The sequence below is a fragment of the Mustela nigripes genome, chromosome 13 (assembly GCF_022355385.1).
Source record: "Mustela nigripes isolate SB6536 chromosome 13, MUSNIG.SB6536, whole genome shotgun sequence".
NCBI classification, from domain to species: Eukaryota; Metazoa; Chordata; class Mammalia; order Carnivora; family Mustelidae; genus Mustela; species Mustela nigripes.
Window position 1 is genome coordinate 77,856,216 of NC_081569.1, and position 11,514 is coordinate 77,867,729.

Here is an 11,514-nt window from a genome sequence, read left to right on the forward strand (position 1 = left end):
AAGACTGCAATGAAAAAAAGGAAAGGAAAAAGCAAAGAGTCAAAAGAAATACGACAGACAGATTTGGTAATGTCTGAATGTGGGCAGTGAAAGGAGAAAGTCTCACCTTCAGAAAGCAAGCCCACCTAAGACTGATTGTCAAGGAATTTCAGAAATCATCTAAGGCAATAGTGAACAATTAGGGAAGCTGTTTAAGAAAGAGAAAAAAGACTCTTATGTAGTGTACCCAAGTGGAAAGTATACACATAAAAGATTTCCTCTCTCACTGAGTCAGTGCAGTAGAAAAGGCATTCATGAAATTAAAGTATCAGTTTTAAAGTTCTAAGTCTTTCAAACTAAAGAGTAAATAGCATGACAAATGTGAAATTTTTTTAAATTGCAGGGCAGCCACTGGATAAAACAAGCTTAACAAGTATAATTTTCCTGCAAGCCTTTACTCTTTAAATATGGTAGCATATATGGTAAATCTTCAACAGAAAGAGTACTTTCCAAATTTAAGCCACAGAAATTTTTGCTACAATTATTTCCGGGGACTAAAGATCAGAGCAGCATAAATTATCATAAAGGTATACTAAAATCCAAATAAAAATTATATTAAAAATGACAATAGGAGACAGGAAATACTTAAGTCTAAGCAGTTGATTAAATTTGATTTAAAATCTCAAGATTTTGAGTATTCATGTGGAACTGGACACATGGCTAGTGTAGAATAATGTCTGCTTTTGACAAAGCTGTGAAGAGAAGAAAGGTATTGTGTGCCAACTAGAAAAAATAATGGGCTTTGCTACTGCTAACAGTACCAAAGATTAAAAATATATAGACAGGGGCGCCTGGGTGGCTCAGTGAATTAAAGCCTCTGCTTTCGGCTCAGGTCATGATCTCAGGGTCCTAGGATCAAGCCCCACATCGGGATCTCTGCTTCCTCCTCTCTCTCTGCCTGCCTCTCTACCCCAGGATCCTAGGATCAAGCCCCACATCGGGATCTCTGCTTCCTCCTCTCTCTCTGCCTGCCTCTCTGCCTACTTGTGATCTCTCTCTGTCAAATAAATAAATAAAATCTTAAAAAAAAAAAGAAATATATAGACAGTGTCTTCCTCCTGACTGGTCTTTGAAGTGCTCTGTCTTAGAGGCGCCAATGGTAAGATGTCTTCAGGAAATGTTAAAATTGGGCAACCTGCCCCCAACTTCAAAGCCATGGTTGTTAATGCCAGATGGCCAGTCCAAAGATATCAGCATATCTGACTACAAAGGAAACTATACAGTGTTCTTCTTTTACCCTCTTCATTTCACCTTTGTGTGCCCCCACAGAGATCATTGCTCTCAATGACAGGGCAGAAGAATTTAAGAAACCCAACTGCCAAGTTGATTGGTGCTTCTGCGGATTCTCATCTCTACTGCCTGGCACAGATCAACACACTCAAGAAACAAGGAGGACTAGGACCCACGAACAATCCCTTGGTATCAGACCCCAAGCATACCATCACTCAGGACTATGGAGTCTTAGACGGTGATGGAGACATCTTGTTCAGGGACCTCTTTACCACTGATGATAAATGTATCCTTCAGCAGTCACTGTGAATGTCTCCTAGGGGGCCAGTCTGTGGACGAGACTCTTGAGCCTTCCAGTTAACTGAGAAGCATGAGGAAATGTGCCCTACTGGCTGGAAGCCTGATGTCCAGAAAAGCAAAGAATATTTCTCCAAACAGAAGTAAGCACTGGGCCATTTTAGGGCCTGGCTGCAGAGGAAAGCCATGAAGACAGAAGCTCTTTTATACTATTGTGGTCATGCTTAAAACACACAACTTTAGACTCAGTGCAGATGTGGTATAGGACCGCCTTTCCTGCAGGGCCTGGGGAGGCCAGCTTTCTTCTTTCAGGGAGAATGGCCTGAGCTGTTCTATGTGGCAGGTCAACTGATATATGCTGTAGTGGGGCATCGCTTGTGATTTTTTGTTGTTTCTATTAAACTTGAACTGAGGGAAAAAAAGAAAAGAAAGTATAGACAGATGAATTCTATACAGCTGTTTGACATCCTTTAAATTAAAATTTGGATGAATGCCTGTAGTCACAAACTTTTATAGGCTTGAGTGTGAAGAACAAACAAAAGATAGAAAAGGTCTAATTCCCAATGTTTGCTAAACTATTGTAGTTTCTTTAGTACATCCCAAATATCACATACCTTACAAAGTGTTCTTCACTATTTATATACATTGTTCCTTCACACAAAATAGAAATTCCTGTATCATAGTACACAAACTAGGTTATAAAAGCCTCAAGCTTTTCAATTGCTGTCAACAGACAGGATCCTACTGCAACAAACATGTAACAAATTTAAGTTGTGATCTCAGGTCATATTTTTTACTTAAAACTCGGATTTTGACTTAAGCACTTGAGTGGTTAGTGAACAAGGGAAATTGGAGGGGAAAGAATGAGGAGCTGAGGAGTTCAGTTTTGCCATATGGTACATTTAGGCGAAGATTTTCAGTAAACAACTGAACATCCACATCTAAAGTTGAAAAATAGATTGGCTAAAGGTAAAGATTTGGGTTTCATTAACAAATGATAGAAACTGAAGTTAACAAAGTAGTGAAGATCATTAAGATGGGCTGTTGAGATGGATGATATAGAGTAATGTGAGAAAAAGTCTGGGGGGGGGGAGCACCTTAAGGAAAAAAACCTCATTATTTAATGCTTAGCCAGAAAAAAAACAAGAATTCCTTACAGAATGACCATTTTAAAAAGGCTATTTTATATGAAAGTGCATCATATTATTGCCTTTCATTTGTGTTTATTTTCTCAGTCCTTGAAAATATCACACACACACACACACACACACAGTTCATAATTGTGGTTATGTTATAAGAATACCATAAGAGCAAAAAAAAAATTGTGAAATATTTACTATATGCCAGGCGATGTGCTAAGTGTTTTATGCACATTAAATCATTTTAATCTTCATAATAGCCTGTTCTAGTTTTTGTTGTTATTAGTAAGCCAAACCAAAACTTGGTGTTTTAAAGCAACAGCCATTTATTACATTTCATGATTAAGGAAATCAGGTTAAAATGTCAGATAGTATTAGAACTGGTGATACTGATACTCCACATGGAGTCAGCCAAGGTCACTATATGGCATTCAGTTGGGAGATGGACTGTTCTGAAGGGTGCCAGAGGCTTAACACACATGTCAGGTGCCCTGGCAGGAATGGCTGGGAAGCTTGAGTTCAGCAGGTACTGGTAACCAGAGCACCTACACATGGTATCTCCAACATGGCTGCCTCAGGGTAATCAAATTTCTTGTATGATTGGCTAAGGACTCTGAGAGAGAGATTTCCAAGAGCAAGAATTCAAAAGGGGATGAGCAAAAGTTGCAGAGCATTAGATCCAGCCTCAAAAGTCCTAGAATCTCACTTCCTTTGCAGTCTATTCATTAAGAGCATCACAAAGGCCAACTCACACGCAAAGAGATGAAAACTGGACTTCCCCTCTCAAAGGAAGGGGTGGCAAAGTATTTATGGCCATCTTTAATCTATCACAGAGCCCTGGACGATAAATATGATTACCATTCTCTTTTCTAGTTGACAAAACCAGAATCCTCTGTGGTTAATAAATTGCCACAATTCCACTGCTGGTAAGTAGTTAAACCAGTAATTTAAAAATGGCAGTCCTAACTCCAGTGCTTTAGCCCTTACCTGTTGTTCTAGAAATGAATGATTATGTATCATATTTGAGGAGCTATTTTGGTTGTCAACAAGTAAATCTAAAACAAATGGTGAAACTAAGGAATCCCAGTGGGTTAAGTGTCTACCTTAGGTTCAGGTCATGACCCTAGGGTCCTGAGATCAAGCCCTCCGTCAAACTCCCTGCTCAGCAGGGGGTCTACTTCTCCTTCTCCCCCTCCCTCTGCTCCTGCTTGTGTGCTGTCTCTCGCTCTTTCTCACTCTTTCACTCTCAAATACATAAATAAAATCTTTTTTTAAAATAGTGAAACTATAAAATCTTTGGTAATTTGAAAGTTGCAAAGTAAATTTTTAAAATATTTTTGTCTACAGAGCATTCATAGATTTAACATAGGATACAAGATGTACCAACATATATACAGCCCTTAAGAAGTTTATACTTTAGTGGAGAGAATGAGGGTAACAACCTTAATATGAAATTATTAATACATATTGTGACCCAATGGCTGTAGAATAGCTATGGCCATTCAGAGGTGGATAACAGTCTGATTTGCACTGATATTTTATATAAAATATATTCTCTGCCATGACTACCCTTCCAATCCACCACACAGCTACATGACCACCTTTCAAGGTTCAGCCTTAAATATCACATTCTCCTGAAGGCCACTCTGTCTCCAAACTGTGCAAGCTCTCTGCCCTTTGCACCTCTATTATATATTGTTTACATTTGTCTCAGGATGCTCACCTTACCCCACTTAATATTATAGTTATATTCGCACTTGTCTCATCTCTCCTCTGTTAACTGGACCATTTGTTTTATTCATCTCTGGCTCTTCTTTAGTACATAGCAAATAAGAAATAAATCAATAATTACTTATGAATTAATATCGAATTTTAATCTATTAAGGAAGTATTGAATATCCATTGAACATTTACTTTTTGGTTACTACACACCAGAAACTAGGTACAGAAATGTTAATAAAACATGACCCATCACTTTACCAGAGTTGACAATGCAATTATCAGTTAGATCTAAATCTAAAACTAGAGTTCCGAGGATTCACACAGAACAGTTATTGGCAATTATGACAATGTCTTGAATCCAATTTTCCAATTTAAAGTGAGAATTACGCAACACAAATTTTAAACTTTCTTTTTTTTTTTTTTTTTTTTTTACATTCAGAAACATTCAGAAAATCTCAAAAGAGGCAGTTACTATTTTTTGTCCAGTTAGGGGGAAAGCTCATTCAGAAAATCTCAAAACATTCAGAAAATCTCAAAAGAGGCAGTTACTATTTTTTGTCCATTTAGGGGGAAAGCTCTTCCCTCATCACCAAGCCGTCTTATCTGCAATTTTTTTTTTTAAGCTCAGGGCTGAAAATATATGTTAACATTTGATTGATAACCTCAGAATATCCACAATCAATCAATATTCTTATTAACAAAAGTATATACTTAAATCCTATTTCACCAATCTTTTGGATTTATCATTAATATATTTTATCATTAACATGCTTTATAAATTTTAAAAATCTCTTCATCAAAACTTTCAGCATGGTTAATGAAAATTAAATCATAATATTGTCAATTCACTATGATTTTATCCATGAGGTTGTTTTTTTCTTTTCTCATTAAATTATCAATAATAATTTTCTAAAATATTCTACAATATTAGAATACTCTAAGATATCTAGAATATTCTGAAATATTCTAAAATAATTTTCTAAAAAGTGAGGACTAAAAATTCAGGAATGTTGCATGCCTTCTGCACATAATAAATTCTTTGAGTGGGAATGATCAGCTCTAGTTTATCCTTTAAAAATCTGTTAGAACTTAAAGGGCCCTCCGTGAAGAACAATTCCACAAATTAAACTCACCTTTCAAGCAAAAAATCTTTTTTGTGGCCACTTCCCTAATCAGTGGACTTGCTCACAGCTACTTCAAGCATCCTGCTTGCTCATATCAAAGTGAAACCTCAAGAAACTCAAGAACAAATTCAGACAAAATAAAATATAAAATGATTATAGGGCTTAAAGAGTTAATTTCCCAGAGATAGTTGAGTTTTAGCAAGGCAAACACTTCAGCCAAAACAAGCAATTTCTAATAGAGAATTTAAGCATACACTAGTAAGTGGAGATGATAATGGGTAATGAGGGGTTTCTTGGGTCTGTTGGAGTCTTGTTACACACAAAAATTCATAATCACTACCCTGCACAAATGGACACCATTCACCTTTCTTTCTATCTATAATGTATCTAATAACCTATCTCATTTGAAGAATGAGTTTTTAACCATAAAGAATGCCTTATGTTTTATTTCCCTGGTAAACCTCTCATTAAAAGCTATGTGTACTCTAGGGGCACCTGGGTGGCTCAGTGGAGTAAAGCCTCTACCTCTGGCTCAGGTCATGATCTCAGAGTCCTGGGATCAAGCCCCACATCGGGTTCTCAGCTCAGTGGGGAACCTGCTTCCCCCTCCCCCTCTCTATCTGCCTTTCTGCCTACTTGTGATCTCTGTCAAATAAATAAATAAAATCTTAAAAAAAAAAAAAACTTACCTGTACTCTAAATTATTTTAAAAGAGTACACATGGGGCACCTGGGTGGCTCAGTGGGTTAAACTCCTGCCTTTGGCTCTGGTCATGATCCCAGGCTCCTGGGAAGGAGCCCCACATTGGTCTCTCTGCTCGGTGGGGATCCTGCTCCACCCTGCCCCCCGCCTGCCTCTCTGCCTACCTGTGATCTCTGCCTGTCAAATAAACAAATAAAATCTTTTTTAAAAAAGGGGTGCCTGGGTGGCTCAGTGGGTTAAAGCCTCTGCCGTCAGCTCAGGTCATGACCTCAAGATCCTGGGTTTGAGCCACGCGTCAGGCTCTCTGCTCAGCGGGGAACCTGCTTCCTCCCTTCTCTCTCTCTGCCTGCCTCTCTGCCTACTTGTGATCTGTCAAATAAATAAATAAAATCTTTTTTAAAAAAAAGAATTTATTTTTCATTGCAGAGCTAATAATATAAGATGGCTTTTTTCCCTCTAAATAAAAAGAACTAGAAAAAGATTCACAAGACACAGGTAAATCACAATTTTTAATATTGCTTCATATTCTTCTGAGATCAAATAAGTTTTTTTAAAAAAGACTAGAAATGATCCTATTCAAAGAAAGATTATAATTTCTCACCATTATAGTCAGGATGTAGTAATGCACACAGTCTGCAAAAAAATAAAGGTGGTATTATTTCTCCAGTTTAAGGGTCCATACAAAAATTGTATCAATTTTGCCCTTTTTAGGAAAAAAAAAAAAGCTGCCTATAATAAGGAAACCTTACCATGATCAACAGAAACACCACACACCAAAAACTGTTAGTTGTCTATCAAAATCTATTTTCTCTTTAAGCCTAGACCCAGAACTAAACCGAATTTTCCAGATCCTTTTCATAATGAAGTCCTAGGACTCTTTTTCTCCATAGAATATAATGCAATACATGCCTCTTGTGGACCTAAGTCTTGGGACCATGACTCTACACCTACCATGTTGTCTTTCTCCTTATTATCAGTTGAGATTTACAAAGACCCTTCCTCTACCATGCAGAGGATGGCAGCTCTAGGGGATGACAGGGCAACAGGGGAAAGAACCTGGATCTCTGAATAACTTCATAGAATAGAGCTGAGCCACTCAGTTAGAACTGTTATGTAAAAGAGAAATCAAGTTATATTTTATTTAGCTTACTGAATCATGGTTCTCTTTGTTATAGCACCCTACTCAAACCCTAACTTGTAGATACCAGTATTTCCTAATCATGGAAGCTATCTTAGAAATACCAGCATGAGTACTTTTCTTCATTTTTTAAAAGTAATTTCTATGCCTAACATGGAGCTTGAACTCATGACCCTAAGATCAAGAGTCACATGCTCTGCTGACTGAGCCAGCCAGCTGCCCCAATTATTCTTGATCAACATAAGCCTGACTCTAACTGAGAGTGGCAAGGCATTCATATATTAAGTAAAAGCTAAAAGCCAACCGCACTAATAGAACCCAAATATAATAATAATACCTAAATTCAGTGGCATACAATTAAGTTTCATGATTTGACTTTATATAAAAACTTGAAACTTCTACATTGCTTTAGGGTATAGTCTGGTTACCAAAAAAGTAAAGGCTTATTATAAAGTAACATTTGATTTTTTTAAATCATTTAAATAATTTTCAACAAGAAGATATTAATAACCAGTTTAGATTTCTGTTGTATCTTAGGATTTGTTTGATATATAGGTGAATTAATTCCAACCCAATTTATTATATTTCAGGAATTCCTGAAAAGATCACTTCCCAACTTCTCAAAGTAATCCTTGCTTATGCAAAAAGGCCTAGACTTCTTTTAATAGAATAAAATGTCTGTTAAAGCATAGATAAGATTTGAGATAATCTTCTGAGGAGTAGGAAAAACAAACTGAATTTACATCTAGTTATAAGTGATTTCAGATGTTCTTTTAAAAATAGTATTTACTGAGGTTCTGGCAGGTTCTGTTGGTGGAGTGAGCAACTCTTGATCTTAGAGTTGTAAGTTCAAGCCCCACATTGGATTTTTCCCACATTTTATTTTCACTTAAAAATAAAATCTTTAGAGGAGAGTCAAGATGGTGGAGGAGTAGCAGACTGAGATGATATCAGGTCACAGGAGTTCAGCTAGATAGTTATCAAACCATTCCGAACACCTACAAGCCCAACGGGAGATCAAAGAGTAGAAGAACAGCAATTCTAGAAACAGAAAATTGACCACTTTTTGAAAGGTAGGATGTGTGAAGAAGTGACTCCAAAGCAATGGGAAGATAGACAGCAGGGGGAGGGGCTGGCTCCCAGCAAGCGGTTGAGCAATGGAGCACAAAATTTGAACTTTTAAAACTCTGCTCCACTGAGGGACATTGCTCCAGAGGCTAAGGGGTGGGTGGAGCCCTTGCGGGGACAGTGTGGTCTCAGGTCCCGCATGGTCACAGAAGGAACGGGGGTGTCTGAGTGCAGCAGAGCTCACGGTTATTAGAACAGGGAAGTTGGCTACAGAGACAGAGCCGAGGAGTGAGCTCTCAGCTCCGGTTTACCTTAAACTGTGATCTGTGGCACAGTTGGACCACTGCTTTTTGAGAAGGGACCCCACAAGTGGCAGATCCAGGAAGACTCACCTTCCTTCTCTGGAAGTAGGAATCTGCTGGGTTTGGAGACTCCAAATGGGGCTGTGTGCCAGAGACAAAAACACTCGGTCACAGACTGGGTGAGCTTGGATCGTGGCCAGAGACCAGTGAGATGGGGGTGATTGAGCACTTTTCTCCAAGGGCACACTGAGGAGTGGGGCCCCAAGCTCTCAGCTCCTCCAGGCTGGAGACTAAGAGGCCACCATCTTCATTCCTGACCTCCAGAGCTCTACGGAAAGTGCTCAGGCAACAAAAGCTCTGAGAGTGAACCAAACGGAGCAGATTACTCAAGCCCAGTCCCTGGCCAGGTGGCGCAACGTCGCCTCTAGCAAAGACATTTGAGAATCACTGCAACAGGCCCCTCCCCCAGAGGATCAGCCAAAACCAAGCTCACTGATCAAGGAGAATAGCGGAATTCCAGAGGAGGGAAAGCAAAGCATGGAATTCATGGCTTTCTCTCCATGATTATTTACTCAGGCAAAGTTAATTAAATTTTGTTAATTTTATTTTTTTCTTATTCTAATTTTTTTAACTTTTCCTCTTTCCTTTTTAAATATTTTTAGCTAGTTTATCTTAACAATACCTTTCTTAAAAAAAAAACTCTTTTTAAACCTTCATTATTATAGTCATATTTTATCCTTCATTGTATATAACCTTATTTTTTGTATACATATAGAGTTTTTTTTTCTAAAAAATTTTTGGGATATAATTTCTTCTAATAGATCAAAATATACCCTAAATCTAGTGCAGAGCTTTGTTCTAGTCTCCAGACTGAGCAAATTCTCCCCACTTTCTTTTCTTTCTTTTTCCAACCAACTTATCCTACCAATTCCTTTCTTTTTAGAATTTTTAAAAAATTTTCCTCTTTATAGTCATATTCCATCCCTTCATTGTGTTTACCCTTATTTTTGTATATATTAGTCCTTCTTTCTTTAAAAAATTTTGGGAGGTAGTTTCTTCTAAGAGACCAAAATACACCCAAAATCAAATGGGTGGCTCTGCTCTATTCACCACTTTAATATATACTTTTTAAAATTTCTTTTTAAACTTCTTTTTACCTACTTTCCTCTCCCCCCAAATTGGGGTCTCTTCTAATTTGGTTAGTGTACATTTTTCTGGGGTCTTTGCCACCTTTTTAGTATTTTATTCTCTCATTCATATATATATATATATGTATACATATATATATACATATATATATACATTCATATACATTCATATATATATGTATATATATATATATATATATAAGATGTTATTTATTTATTTGACAGAGATCATAAGTAGGGAGAGAGGCAGGCAGAGAGAGGAAGGGAAGCAGGCTCCCTTGTTGAGCAGAGAACCCAATGCGGGGCTTGATCCCAGGATGCTGGGATCATGACTTAGGCTGAAGGCAGAGGCTTTAACCCACTGAGCCACCCAGGTGCCCCTCATTCATATATTCTTATCTGGATAAAATGACAAGGCAGAAAAACTCACCACAAAAAAGAGACGAAGAGGCATTACCGAAGGCTAGGGACCTAATCAATAGGGACATTGGTAATATGTCAGATCAGGAATTCAGAGGATGACTCTCAAGATGCTAGCTGGGCTCAAAAAAGACATGGAAGATATTACAGAAACCGTGTCTGGAGAAAAAAAAAGCCCTTTCTGAAGAAATAAAAGAACTAAAATCTAACCAAGCTGAAATCAAAAAAGCTATTAATGAGGTGCAATAAAAAATGGAGGCTCTTACTGCTAGGATAAATGAGGCAGAAGAGAGAATTAGTGATATAGAAGATCAAATGATGGAGAATAAAGAAGCTGAGCAAAAGAGGGACAAAAAACTAGTGGACCACAAGGAGAGAATTTGAGAGATAAGTGATACCATAAGACAAGACAATATTAGAATAATTTGGGATTCCAGAAGAAGAAAGAGAGAGAGGGGCAGAAGGTATATTGAAGCAAATTATTGTAGAGAATTTCCCTAATACGGCAAAGGGACAAGCATCAAAATACAGGAGGTGCAGAGAACCCCCCTCAAAATCCATAAGAATAGGTCCACACCCCGTCATCTAATAGTGAAACTTATAAGTCTTAGTAACAAAGAGAAAATCCTGAAAGCAGCCCGAACAAGAACATACAATGTAACATACAATGGTAAAAATATTAGATTGGCAGCAGACTTATCCACAGAGACCTGGCAGGTCAGAAAGAACTGGCATGATATACTCAGAGCACTAAATGATAAAAACATGCAGCCAAGAATATTATATCCAACTAGGCTATCATTGAAAATAGAAGGAGAGATAAGCTTCCAGGACAAACAAAAATTAAAAGAATTTATAAACACCAAACCAGCCCTACAGGAAATATTGAAAGGGGTCCTCTAAGCAAAGAGAGAGCCTAAAAGTAGTAGACCAGAAAGGAACAGAGACAATATTCAGTAACAGTCACCTTACAGGCAATACAATGGCACTCAATTCACATCTCTCAATAGTTACCTTGAATGTAAATGGGCTAAATGCCCCCAATCAAATGACACAGGGTATCAGAATGGATGAAAAAATAAAACCCATCAATATGCTGTCTACAAGAAACTCATTTTAGACCCAAAGACACCCCCAGATTTAAAGTGAGGGGGTGAAAAATAATTTACCATACTAATGGACATC

General features: G+C 37.7%; 1 pseudogene; it reads left to right on the forward strand.

Annotated features, from left to right (window-relative positions):
* Window positions 1-1,143: 1,143 nt before the first annotated feature.
* LOC131998771 (peroxiredoxin-1-like) lies at window positions 1,144-1,713 on the forward strand (annotated as a pseudogene).
* The last annotated feature ends 9,801 nt before the right edge of the window (window positions 1,714-11,514 follow it).